We start from the raw sequence: 14,493 nt of genomic DNA on the forward strand, positions 1-14,493 counted from the left end.
GGAAGGTCTCTCACAGACACTCTGCTTGTACATTTATAACTTTTGTCCAGCGCTGACTAATGATAAAAAGCATCCATTACACCTTTCAAATCTCCAATCATTTCCATTCATCTCTGAAAGCCTATTTTCCTGAAATTATTTCCAGTCATGTCTGAGACATTTTAGGTGGTCCAGCATTAGCTGTGGGGCGGGGGCTAAAGGTGAGCTGCAGAGTGAACGAGCCAGTTTTCCACAGCTTTGGATCCAAATGGGACGAACATTTAGTCAAACACTGGCACTAACTAAAGAAGACAGAAGGGCAATCGAACAGTCCTATGACTGGCGCTTTGCTCCCAGCAAAACTTTGTCCAACTAAGGAGAATAACAACAAAGCAAAACTGGAAGCTGCGACATAAAGGCATACCTGGTTATCTGGAGGGGATGACTGTACAGAAAAGGGTTTGCAGGATGTTTCTTTAAAGAGTCAGAAGTCAGGGATTTGGTGAAACTGCAGAAAACAAAACAGAAGTATTTCTGTCCACTTTATCTTCCTCTGAATTTAATCATTCTGGTTCTGTAATTTTACTTTTGTGTATTATTAAAATGGATTTTTAAATTATAGTTTGTGGAAAATGTATTCTTGTTTTGTTTGATGTTTCAGTTGAGGATTTTTATTTCAGAAACACATTTACACCATTGATGATTCACAATGTTATTACTTCTGAATCTTAATGTTTCTTTGGGGCTTTGCCAACAGTTGCCAAGTTACACTCAGTGATTACGGTGGTAATACTTAAAGGGATACTTTGCTGATTTTCAACCAGCTTTGAATCATAACAGTGTGGATAGTATGTGTAAATGAGCTGTGGTAAACTTCACTTTGTTTTGCCAGATCTCCCAGCTTATCTCTCAACTCAAAATGCTTTTTCAAATCTAAAGGTGTTGCTCAAACTTCAAATCTTACTTCCTCATTTTTATCTCTTTTTATCTCTTTCTTTCTCCGAACTCAGACCTAACTGAACTCAAACGGTAAATCTGGCAGTGCTGATCAAATGTAAACCAAGATTCTGTAACTGCATTGCCCGTTTCTCCCTTAAAATGTTTTCAGAATCTTATATTAGTGCACTGTTTAGCTGTAATAGGAGACTTTGTGGACATGAAGTGGGCGGCATACTGTTTCCTGAAGAAGAAACTGAAAGTAGTGCTGATCACATATGAACCCAGGTTCTGTTACAGGTTAATTGAATGTTTGTTTAACTGCAATACAAAAATGTTTGTTACCAGCCCACCACCATTTTGTTTTCATTCGAGTAATTCTCATTACGTCGCCCACCACTGAAAGTGTTTATTGTTCCAATGCGATGCAGTGCATTCTGGTAGTTGTAGGCTTTCTATCTCTCGAGCAAAAGCAAATGCCACAACCCCTTTACAATGTTTTCTCTAAGCAGCAACCTAGCCGATGCAGAAGTGCCAAAAACTGTAATTCCTTTTATGGCCACTTGAGGCTGGCTCCAGAAGTGAGTCAGTCCAACATATACAATGGTTCGTATGATATCCTATGAATTAGTGCTCCATGAATGACGTTACATCCTCAACGTAACGCTGTTGAATTGATATGAAGTTACTGTGATTTGGTATAGGAAAAGAAATATGGTGACGACGTACTTAAAAGTACTCAAAGTTCACCTGGTTACAAATTCCAGTGTCCTGGGTGAAAGTCCTGTGTTTTGTTGCCCATCCAACACCCCAACCTGCCTCCTTACTACACCGCTCTAGAGTGCCTCCTTGTTTACTACCGTCAGCACATTGGTCACATGATCCCAGCCTTCCAAAATACGTGCACAAATTACTGGCTCATGATTACGTGGGACATGCACAACTTTGGGTGCATTTGTCTTTTTTAAGAAAATGTTCAACAAGTGCATGAGAACAGTCTGTCCCCATAGACTGCCATGTTAAAGTGCCCAACTTTAACACTTTATAAAGTTACCAATGATTAAAGGCAGGAGGCTTTGAATGACAGGCTGTCTGTGGATAGCGTCCACGGCTACACGGTTGGGTCCACCCCTCGCTGTTCCACAACTCCGGCCTTGATCTAGATATGGTCACTTCTGGCTCCGGAAACCCCCCCTAAAAAAACAAGATGGCGACAACCAAAATACCAATGGTAGTGGTTCCAACTACCATTGGTATTCACTGTACTTTCAAATAAAGTGTGTTTTTTTTACAAACTTGACAAATTCAAGAGTCACTTGTGGTCCATTCAGAATTGTCCTGCAACCCACTTTTGGACCATGACCCACCAGTTGGGAACCACTGGTCTATGGTGTCCTCTGTTAATGTTGCACAGCATAGACAGTTTTTGAAAAACACAGCATTACATAAGTGAAACACTGCCTTGATAAGGTACTTTCACATTCCACACAGGAACATACTGATAAACACACTATATGAAACACACTTGGGAGGAAGATGAAGGTACCTTGGGGTATTAAAACACAGATACATTATCTGAGGGCAAAGACAGCTTGTGAACCAGTACGACAGAGAAGGACTAACCCTGTACTAGTATTCTAATAAACCTGTAACTGTGGTAAATACCTACGAAATTAATTTGGCTGCTATTGGTTTTACGGTGCTTCCCTGTGGGGAAACTGGAGACCATTAGCTCTAATGAAAATGACAGAAGTAGCCCAGCTTTCTGGGGAAGTGAATATTTCCCTGAAGACTCCTTTTTATTTCTGTGGCCTTGTGCATGTTGTACCTGCTCCTTCATTGACTCGGCTTCACGTTATACATTTTTTAGCCCGAAGCGAAGGTTTGTAGGCATTAATGCGAGCCTCTGCAGTCACTCCTCACCGCCTCAAGCCAAAAAAATTTGCACACTGTAGCTTTATTACAGGCTGGCTTTGTAACATAATTCCCCTTTTAATGTTTTCTCTTGGTGAATGAGCATGCATGCTTTGCTGTCAGCGTGTGTATGAAGCATGACGGTGCTCCAGGTTGCATGTTTTCTGCCATTCCCAGGCTGTTCCAAGCTCGGCCGCAACCGAAGCTGAATTACATGCATGCGGCGGCGAGCGCGGGGCCTTGTAATTTCAGCGAGGAGGTGTCATGTTTAGTTACGCTCCCCGTAATGGAGAGCTCCTCTTTTCATTACCCTCGCTTTTAAATGGGCCACACCATAGCAACATGTGGCAGTGACCAATTTGAATGTCATTAACACGGGCGGCTTTAAGGTCCAGCCTTCATTCTCTCCACTCCCTAAACCGCAGTAATTGAATCAAGGAAACGGGCGGTGTTTGAGAGCTCCTGGTCAAGCAAACAAAAGGATTATTAACATCGCCGATGACATTGTATTTACAGGAGAGGCTGAGGGAACTGTGCCATTTACAAAGCAATTTGCCGCTGTGATGATGCAAGAATAAATAAATGGGAATTTGTTGTTGATTTGTGTATGGGAACGGGGAGTGTGACATGAGGGATATGGCAGCTGGAGGAGGCATGTGCATCCTTAGGCGAGCTTTGAATGACTGGGGACACTGTTTTAATATGCAGTTTGATGCCTAGAGTACATCACAGTGATATTCAACATTCAAAACACAACTTGTCCTCCTCTAACCTTTAAGAAGATTAGAACTATGTGAGCAATAATAGCTTTCCAGTTGCATACGTGAGAGTGTTTTTTTGTGTGTGTGTGCGTGCAATCATCTTTGGCTTCGTGGAAGTGTTTTTATTTTCTCCTCCATGTGTGCTTGTTGGTTTAGACTGCTGTAGTGGTGTTGCGGATGGCAGCTTTAGTCTATTTTCTGTGAGAATAAAAAATCCAAGCCCATCTGCAATTTGTCTTGATTAAGCAGGGTCTCCATCTGCGAGCACCGATCTCTTGTTGGTGTCTTTTCCCATTTGCAATATATTTCATTCCAGCAAGCCCCCCTGTCCACTTAACACCCCCACCTCCTTCTCCAAGCAAAAGATTAACAGATTAGAAGTAACATGATTGCCTGCTTCCTCTTTTCTTTTGTGCCTGCCGCCCCTTTTCCCTCCCTTTTCAGGAAGAACTGAGGGGGGGAGAAACCACATCAGCTCTATGATTTGCCTCTTCGTGTCTCCGTCTGCAATATCAAGCCAGTCCAAAGCACTTAATGTCCTCTCTATTCTAATTTCATCTGTCTTTCTCGCTCTGTACTGTATCACATGACACGTATGCCCCCACACACGCCCATTCATTAGAATTCGGCACAGATGTGTAGTGTGACCGGGCCTATTTCTCCAGCGTAGTGTATAGAGGCCTATCACACACCTCAGCAATGCGTAACCAATAACTGAAAAAACGCATGACTGAAAAAATGAAAAGAAGATAGAGGCAGAGATGGAGTTGAGTTTGACTGGATGGGGGGAGCAGAAGAGACGGGATGAGAGAGAGAAGAAGCAAGGATGAAAAAAATGAGGAGATGGAGGTGGTTTAGAGAGAGGAGGAGAGTGGTGAAGCAAAGGATGGAGGATCTAGCAAGCTGGGTGGCATTAGTAGGGAAAGCCTCTCCACTTCTGCTAGATAAGAGATGGCCCTGGCCAATGATGTGGAATGGTTCTGATTGGCTGAGCCTGATCCCTCAGCAGAGCGAACCAAGCTTCTCTCCTGGAGCCTGAAGCACTACCGTAACACTGTCGGATATTTCATACTTCACTCCTACAACCATGACTACTGCAGGGTACTGCAAGTCTGACCTCATCCCCATACTGCTCAACATTTCATACTTCACTCCTACAACAGTGACTACTGTGGCGAAGCACAATCAAAGCCTCAATCCTACGTTCTTTAGGACAAAAAAGATACTGCATTGAACGTAATCGAGGGTGCAGCTGAATATTTCAATATCAGTGTTCTTGCCTAGCAGTAGGTTTGTAACAGCAGCAAGGGATGCGGTGGATGTCTTAATGGAGAATATTAAAAAAAAGTGACAAACCCAAACTGATCTGAAACTGGACGCTTACAATTTCCTGCAACCCAGTTGCCAGAATAAATTTAGGCATTGTACATTTGTGCAGACCAAGGATACGTAACATTTATATATTATTACTTAGCTGATATGTTGAAACTTTAAACTGCTGTGGTTAATGTGTGGTTAGGTCAAGGCACAAAATAAAATACCCGGTTTGAAAAAAATCTGGTTTTGGTGGCACAATCACTGCTGGATATGCCAATATAACTTACAATTGCCCAGTTTGGGTGAGCTAATCGTTGCTGGAAATGCTAACATCCTGCAGAAAACATTTAGTTATGGTGGCACAATTACCACTGGAAGTGCTGCCAATGTCTTGCTAAAACACATCCAGTTTTGGTGCCACAGTCATAGCTGGAAATGCTACCGACATCGCACTGAAACACCCATTTTTTTTGGTTCAATTGCTGCTGAAAATGCAGACGGTGTTTTGCTAAAAACAACAAGTTTTGGTGGCACATTGCCGCTGTCTTGCTAAAATCTACCCAATTTCGGTGACAGAATTGCTGCTGGAAATGCTAACATCTTGCGGAAAACATTTTGTTATGGTAGCACAATTACCGCTGGAAATGCTGCCGATTACTTTTAAAAACACCAACTTTTGGTGCCACAGTCATGGTTGCAAATGCTGCCAATGTTTTGCTAAAACACACCCAGTGTTTTTGACTCAGTTGCTGCTGGAAATGCAGACATTGTCTTGCTAAAAACACCAAGATTTGGTGACACATCACTGCTGGAAATACTACCGATGTCTCATTGAAACATATTTAGTTTTGGTGACACAATCATTGCTGGAAAGACCACTGATGTCTTGCTAAAACATCCAGTTTTTGTGACTCAGTTGCTGTTGAAAATGCAGACAGTGTCTTGCCAGAAACACAAAGTTTTGGTGGCACATTGCTGCTGGAAATGCTGCCAAAGTCTTGTTAAAATACACCCAGTTTTGTTAAGCTAATGGTTGCTGGAAATTCCACTTATGTGTGACTTAAACACACATAATTGTGGTGACGTTATATTGCTGGAAATGCTGCCACACCCAGTCTTGGCGTAAGTGCTGCTGGAAATGCTGCACATGTCTCGCAAGAACGCAGCCAGTTTTGGTGACACAGTTGCTGCTGGAATTGCCAGAATGTGTCACTAAAAAACAACAGCTTTTGTTGTTTGTTGGTCTGAACAGTGGTCTGCAGCTTGGCAGCTGTCTTGCCTAGGTGTCACACCATCCACCATTCCCTCCACCTCCCAAGTCAGCTCATAAACATTTAATCAAAACTGAGTCAATTGAGAAATATTATCATTACATGTCTGAAACTTACAGATGTAACATACAATGCCGACGTTCTCTTCTGGCGGCTTGGCTGTTTTCTGTGCCTTTCCCTTCACTTTATTTCACGCTGGCATCTGTTCCTTTATCCAGCTCTGAACCATATGGGAAAACCTCTTATTAGAACCTAATTGGCTGAAAACTGGTACATTAAAACTTGTGTTTCACGGATCATTTCAGTCTTACAGAAGCAGAACAATCGACAAGTACCATCTTTTTGGTTAAGGTTTTGTTATGTTAGGGTGAGTGAAACTACTCAGCATCAGCTTTTCTCTATGCAATCAATGCAATTGTATAGTATCAGGAAAAATTACAGTTGATGAAGATTTATAGGTTCAAAATCTTAAAATTGTCAGACATACTAGAGATAGTTCTGTAAAAAATGGTTACACTAAATACAGACATCCTGGCTTGACCACAGTTGGTTTTTACACCTCAGTGTAAACCATGACAGCTCAGGACCCTGCAGGGTACACTAACACTGCCTCCTCTTGCTCTGACATTGCTGTTTCTTCATACTCCATGACCACAACCATGACCACTTTTGGGCATCCTGACCTCACTGTTACCCTGCAAAACCAGCTGGCTATGATTATGTAGCATGGAGACTTTGGCAGCAGGGGCTGAGAAGCCATCTGGAGCAGCGGGGGGTTTGTCCCAGTGGGCCGGTCGACCTGTGGGCCAGCAGCGGCGAGAGTCCGGCAACGCTGATGCACAAAGCAAAAGAAAAAAATACAGTGCTGTGTTGTATAGAGGCCCTGCTGTGTGTGAAAGCATGCATGAATGACAAACAAGTGGGTGGATGTGGCAGGAACAGTCTGGGTTTGCTCTGATCTCAGAGTGCCTAAAATATAAAAATGTCAGTCAGTGTTTATTTTAAAGGTCCAGTGTGCAGGATTTATGGGACATTTTGGCAGAAATGAATGTTGTCTTTAGTGTATAATCACCTGAAAATTAGAATGTGTTTTCATTACCCTAGAATGAGGCATTTATATCTATATAGGGGGCAGGTCCTCATCCATGGAGTCAGCCATGCGGTGATGTGTCTGTGTCTTTGCAGTCACATCTCAAAAACACTAGTCGGCAGTGGGGTTTCTGTGAAGCCCTGTAAAGTTTAGTTGATTCAAAACACACATTAAACACACATTAAACATGGCTTAATAGAGACAATTTCAAACACAAGTACACAAATCAGCTTCACTATAACTCGCAGCATTCACAGACAAACACTTGTCTTTATCTGGACACATTTCCCCACAAATACAACATGCTAACGTTATTAGCACAAGCCTATGGCATTTTACATTGTATAAATTAGCCTAGCGGCTAGCAGACTCTGCTCATATGAAGCCAGGATAAATCACACACAAGACTTAAAATGCTATTTTAGTGGAGGCTTTATTGTCTTCACAATTTATTGTTTCTTATCTGTGAAATTAAAGTGAATAACAGCTTTGTTTCCACTGAGGGAAATGGTTTCAGCTTACAGAGACAGACAGGAGGTCTGCGTCACCGCGACGTGTAGTTACATTTCTTGGGAGGTGTACATCAGGCTACGACGCAGAAGTATAAATCCTGCTTTAGCTGCTCGCCACCAGCTCAGCCACCTACGTGTAGAGAACCATATGCCGACAGTTGGGGCTCAGACACTGTGTGAGTCAACTAAATACCCCTTCACTCACCCCTTCCTTTCCAAGTCGGGAGGAGAACCTAAGGTGTCCTATAGGTAACATAAAAATGCCAAAGGCCCTCACATGGCCAGTGTTTGGTTTGTCCATTTTGGATGTTCCCTATGTAGATATAAAGGGCTCATTCTAAGCGAACAAAAACACAGTGATGATTAGTTTCAGGTGATGACATCCTTTTGAAAACATAATAATTAATATTATTTTCCATTTCTGACAGTAGGCCCTCCTAAATCCAACACACTTGTCAGTTTTTCCCAGTCAGTCAAAAATGAAACAGGCTGCTGTTTGACTTGCCAATAACACACCCTCTTATTTGGGTCTAGACTGGTAACATAATATAATGAACTGAGTGCAATTTTAATGACCGTTTCCACAGCAGAACAGATAGTTAAAATATTTAAAATTGACAGCTACAGTAGATATAGCTGAAGTGGATTGGCTCCAATTTGAGATTCACTATATTTAACACAATTAACAGCATGTAACGAGCCACTAAGTGACTTTACTTGAAGTGTTAATTAGATTTGATTATTTTAGATAAAACTTAAATGATGCTTGAAGGGAGACAGGGTCACAGCGGCAGCAGAGAAATGGAGACAGTGGGTAGGAGTGAAAAATATGATATTTAGTGAGGCAATTAATAATAGAACAAAATGAGAGTTATACAACAGAGGGACAGTGTGATCTCTGAAAGCTGAGTACAGTGGATGTGCTTATCAAACAGACACATGTAAGAGCCAGAGCATCTTTTATTTTTGCCCACAATGTGTTTTAGTTATTGGACCATAATGTGTGTCACAGTTTGATCCTGCCTTTATCTACGGTCTGCCATATGGCCCCACGCTGTCCTCTTCTCTATCCACTGTCCACGCTGCCACTGCTTACGGCTGAACCCTGACAGGAAGCTTATAGCTGCGAGGTCAAACCTAAAGTCCGAGCCTCAAAGGCCCAAGGTGGACGCTGCCGCAGATTACCGTCTGGCTGAGCTGACTGCGGACAAAAGGAGTGGACAGTCAAAAGGTTCTTTATTTTTTGAACGTTTCAACACGGAGACCGGCCGGTTTTGAAGTCGAGTCTTATCGTGGCGAGCGGCACAGATGAGCTGCTCTGTGTCCTCACTTTTATCAGATCAGATGGTGACAGGAGGGACGTTAGCGGGAGGCAATTCAGCAACTTAGAAACGCTACTGGAGGACATGAAAAGCTTCCTGAGAGACGAGGACTCGTCTTTCCCCTGTCTGTCTCTCATCTTCTCGAAGTGCGTTGACGCGTCTTCATTTGCATCCTGTGAAGATGTGCTTGTTTGCAATTATTTGATATGTATGCATCTGTTACATGTACTGTAGGTAATGATGCTCCTGGGATAGGAGGAGTGAAATGCAAACAGCTCGTATTGGACACGTTTGAGAGACAGTCATGGAAAACAGAGTGAGTCGGTAGATCCTGATATTACAGCATAATGATGACACTGCAGGAGATGTTCTCCGTGCACAGTGCAGAGTGCTCAAACCTAAACATGTCACTCATCTGTCAGACAGTTTTGCTCTTTGCGCAATCGTTGTAGTTTCTTTAGAGGCCTCACTGTGGACACACACTGTCAGTGGTCTATTCACTGTTTCTGTTGTATGGTGTAGCGATACTAAAGAGGAAAGAAAGAAAGAAAACGCAATACACTGCTGTTAAAAACAATACTTTACCCCATGTCATTAGTACCAGGACTTTAAGAATGACAGTGTTTTAATAAGCGCTGTATTTCCCATAAGTTCCTGGGAGTTTCATCGATGTGCGACAGCAGTGCAGTGTGTGTGTGTGTGTGTGTGTGTGTGTGTGTGTGTGTGTGTGTGTGTGTGCAGCGCTCTGCAGGGCCTGTCAGGGCCAAGTTAACTCTGTGTCTGGGCAAGTGGAATATCTCATGCAGTTGTCCAATCGGGTGTTGAAATAAAAATGTGACATGTTATGTTATCTGAAAAATAAATAGCGTACCATATCAGTGAAGCAGCTTTTGAGGCTGAGCTACATGTGCAGGTCTTTCTCAGCAGCAGTATTGAACAGGTGAGATGAGAAGAACCTGACATAATAGAATAATAATTAATAGTAACTCTGGGGTTGACAACGTCATATACAACATAGAGTTACTAACATTAAATATCTCTGCATGCGAGATGGACTTTTTTAGGCTTTTAGGCTTTGAACATTGAACTGCGGTGTCTTTTTGGAGACTTTAAATACTGAATATTTCCTGTGATTATTTGTCAATTTTGTTTGAGTTGAAAATAGTAATTATAGATTGTTAGCCAAGTTATTAGTGATGCACCAGTTTAGCAGCTGAACATGGGTATTGGCTGATATTCGCCGCCTTGGCTGATGTTTTTTTATGTTGTGTCGCAGGCTAAAGAGCAAAGTAGCAGTTGTTGTCCCGGTGACAAAATGTGTATCGGACAAACCGAGATCTTCCCCGATACCCGTCGTGATGATAAAACAGAGTAAACTCACTGTCGGGATGCACCCCATTGTTTCTCTGATAATGCTATGTTGCAAACATGAATCAGTGCTGAAATCAGCCGGAGTAGAGCAAGTAAAATATAGCTATTAGCTGTTAGCCGTTAGCAGCTAGCGGCCAGACCTAACAGCTCACAGAGTTGCATTGAGTTACATTAAGACACATTCAATCTCTACGCAGTAAAAATAAGTATTAGGCAACATTCTCATGATGTGTTCAGTGTTATCTAGTAAAATGTAGTTTTTGGCAAGAAACTTGAATAAATACAGCTGTTTGAAAGAGAAACTTGTTGACGTTTTCACAGCACTATAAAATAGATATTAAAGAAGGAATTAAAATATATTTTATACAGTAGAAAAGCTTTTAAAGCAGTTATTTTTCAAAATATGTTTTTCATGTGGTTTATATCAAAGGTTGTTTCATAAATATGTAGGATTAAATTGGTGCTCATTCAAAGGCAAAACAGTTCGGTTATATTTTATTTTACAGTAAAGTTTCTTTGTTTCCCTGGCACAAAAGGGGAAATAAATAGCAACAAAACAAAACAAAATAAACAACAATATGAAACTTAGATCAGTATCGGTTTAGGCCCAGAATTCAGAATCGGTGCATCCCTACAAGTTAAAGCTCAAGCGGAAATGTTGAACATGAAATGCTTTTGCTTGATATAGTTGTTAATTTAGTATTATTGTGTTTTCTATTATCGGTCGCACAAATTAAGCAATTTGAAGACGTCATATTGGGCTCTTTGAATTTTATAGACGAGAGATTTTATTTGTAGATTAATTGATGATAAAAAAACAATCATTAGACGCAGCCCTGAACATATAAAATTATTTTCCGAATAAGATCCTTCTCCCCAGCTTCCATTTGTCAGTAGATCAATAATGATTAAATTAGTGATTAGATTTCTAATGATTTAAATGCTTGCAAAACACAAATAATCACAAAGGTGTGTAACTAGTGAAATCAGAGGTGGATGATCCTGACAGTGTGTATGTCTTACATATCGTCACACTGACACCAGTATGAGCGTACACAAATCTGTCTTGCTTCTCTTTGTGTCTGTGTGTGCTCAGATGCTGTGGGTGGTTTCTGCCCTCCTGGCTCGGCTCCAAATCGCCGCACTTCCTCTCCGACATAGCCGCAGCCCACAGCTGGAGCTTACACTGGGAAAGCGAAGGTTATTGGCTACGATGTTCCGCGGATGAGGAGGGATCAACCTGGAGAGAGAGAATATACCTTCAGGTGAGAAATTAATTGAGCCTGTAGATTTGCGCTGCAGCGAGATTCCTCGGCTGATAGGCCGCGTTCTCACTTCTCCCTGACTGTGTGTGTGTTCTTTCTCAAACGCCCCTAAGAACATTTTAGCACTAGTTGGTGGAGCACAGTGAATATAGAGGCATTAGGTCTGAGAAGTCAGACTTTATATATGTGCTTGTCTGCAGCAGTCAGGCCTGTTTTCCCTCAGTCGAGCTGATGACTCCATAACCACATCCGCGAGGCAAAGCGATGTCAAAAAACCAGAAAATCACAAGTAGCACTTAAATTATCCTGTTTCATTTTTGAACTGAGGGAAATAAAAATCTTCAGGACGTGTGCGTGTGTGTGTGTGTGTGGGTTCTGTGTTTTCATGTGGGGCAAGGTTTCCATAGAGACTAGGCCGGCTAATCCGACGAGCTGTGGAAGACGGAGAGAGCAGGTCTGAAGTGCTCAGCATTACGGCGGCTTCTAAAAGCTCCCTGCCTCTCAGCGCCTTAGTCTTCATTACCTCCACATCCCCTTTTGATTGGCTGCGTTTATCCTGAGTACCCCAGGTTTGGGAGGGAACCGTAACCCCATACACCCCCCGCCGCCAACAACACACACCGCCGGCATCGTTCAAGTTGTCATAGCAACCCCAGAAGGCAGGAATTTGGACTCATAAACTAGATATTGTATCATATTCTGTACCTGGTAGTTTGAAGACAATACGGTGCTCTCCTCTGGCCCTGTCACATACCAGAAATTATAAAAAAGCAGTACAAAAGAGTGATTACAGCGTATGGGTTGTGGGTGTTAAAATTCTATAAAAAAAGAACATTGCACGCCCTTGGATGTGCTAAGTGGCAAGATAATTTGGCTTTCTGTTTGGGTTGGATGGTGTTGCTTTGTGCCTCACTTTGGCAAGCATTCAGTCATCCTGTGATGGAAATAGAAAATTAGCTGGGGGTCTTAAGCCCCTCCGCTCGAGCCATGCAGTGCCCAGTGTGTTCACATTGCTTATCTGGAGTCAACTTGGACACTCCAGCTCAGTTAGTGGGCTGAATAAATGTTGGCAGGACACTAGAGCCTTCCCATGATGCTTCGGTTGTGGGCTACAAGAAGCATTTAGTCCTCAACTTTAAGTCCCCCTACACTCTAAAATGTTTTTGTTGTGTTTATGTCGCCTAGAATGTCTCACTCTGACTATACTGACTTGTTTTCACATTCCTCTTCTGAAGGGGCCGATGTCTGTCCCTAAGATCCGAGATTCAAACATATTCCAGCAACACATTCTCGCTCCAACCTCGTCACGTATCAGCGTTTGGTCATGGACTTTCCATGTTGAGATGACATGCAAGGTGATGTTCTGGGCCACCATTTGAATTGATGTTTCTTCCTTCAACAAATGCACGTGGTTGGGTTGTAGAAAAAAGAAACAGGGTTTGGCTTTACAATCACACAGGAAGCAAACACCGGCCTCTCAGGTAGAAGTCGACGGTTGTTGGATCCATCCACCACCCCTCCTGCCTGCCTGCCCTACTCGGACTTTCGTCTCCTTAACTTACGTCACCGTGTGGCTGTTACACAATAACGGTGACCGGCTGCGTATCCTGCTGATGTGAAAGGACAGCTGTTTTGTTGCTGTCTGACACCGCAAGTCACTGCCCAAGCGCCAGTACTTGACGACTTTGGAGTGAGACCAAGTTGACGCCAGGCAAGCTAGATTAAGTACGTCACTAATACAAAAGTCAGTCGCTGTCAAATATGGGAAACACAAATCAACTTGTCAGTGCAGAGAGCAGAGTTAGCATTAGCATAGTGACAGCGTTGACAGCAGACATGGTACAGTGTGAAGTTTTGGGATGTAAACTGGATCCTGGAGCTTCCTTCTACTATCTACCAAAAACCCCATTGTAGCAGATATTATCATTTCATCATTGCATCCAGGAGCACCAATGCTTGTCTTGTAACCACCATTGTAAGGTTATAGGTGCAGGTGTGTTTTGGCCTCAACATGTGTGGCTGAATCTCTGCAGTGTTTCCTCCAACGCTAACATTAGCTATCTTGATGCACACTGCTCTTTTACTTGAGGCTGGAGGCATTACATTTTCGGGTTGTCCGTGTGTCCGTTTATCCCATTCTTGTGAATGCGATAACTCAAGAACGCCTTGAGGGAATTTCTTCATATTGGGCACAAACGTCCACCTGAAATTTAGGAAAAACTGAGTAGAATTCGGAGGTCAAGGCCTAACGTCACTGTGACCTCACAAAACATGTTTTTGGCCATAACTCAAGAATTCACATGCTAATTACGACAAAATTTCACACAGATGTCTAACAGGATATAATGATGACAAGATGACAGGTTATGTCCAAAAGGTCAAAGGTCAACTTCATTGTGACATCATAATGTTCTGCAAAAACACTTTACTGGCCATTATTCCACGTCATATCTCAGGAACAGAAGGGGAAACATTTGGTCAGATACTGAATTGATGACACTTATCTTGAAACTGTGCTGATTGTATAAGGCCCGTTTCCACTGAAGAAGTTCCTGGTACTATTTGGGGGGCAGGAACTACAACAGAACTCAAATAAACGGTCCGTGAAAAAAATATTTTTTCCAGCGGATGTCTTAGTTACAACATGATTGAGCTAACTGGAGTAGTTTCATGTCGTATCCGACAGCGGGAGGCTTTTAACAGATGATGTCCTGATGTTAGCTTTGCTGCTGCTGTTAGCTGTCCCTGTCAGCTG

The sequence above is a fragment of the Epinephelus moara genome, chromosome 23 (assembly GCF_006386435.1).
Source record: "Epinephelus moara isolate mb chromosome 23, YSFRI_EMoa_1.0, whole genome shotgun sequence".
NCBI classification, from domain to species: Eukaryota; Metazoa; Chordata; class Actinopteri; order Perciformes; family Serranidae; genus Epinephelus; species Epinephelus moara.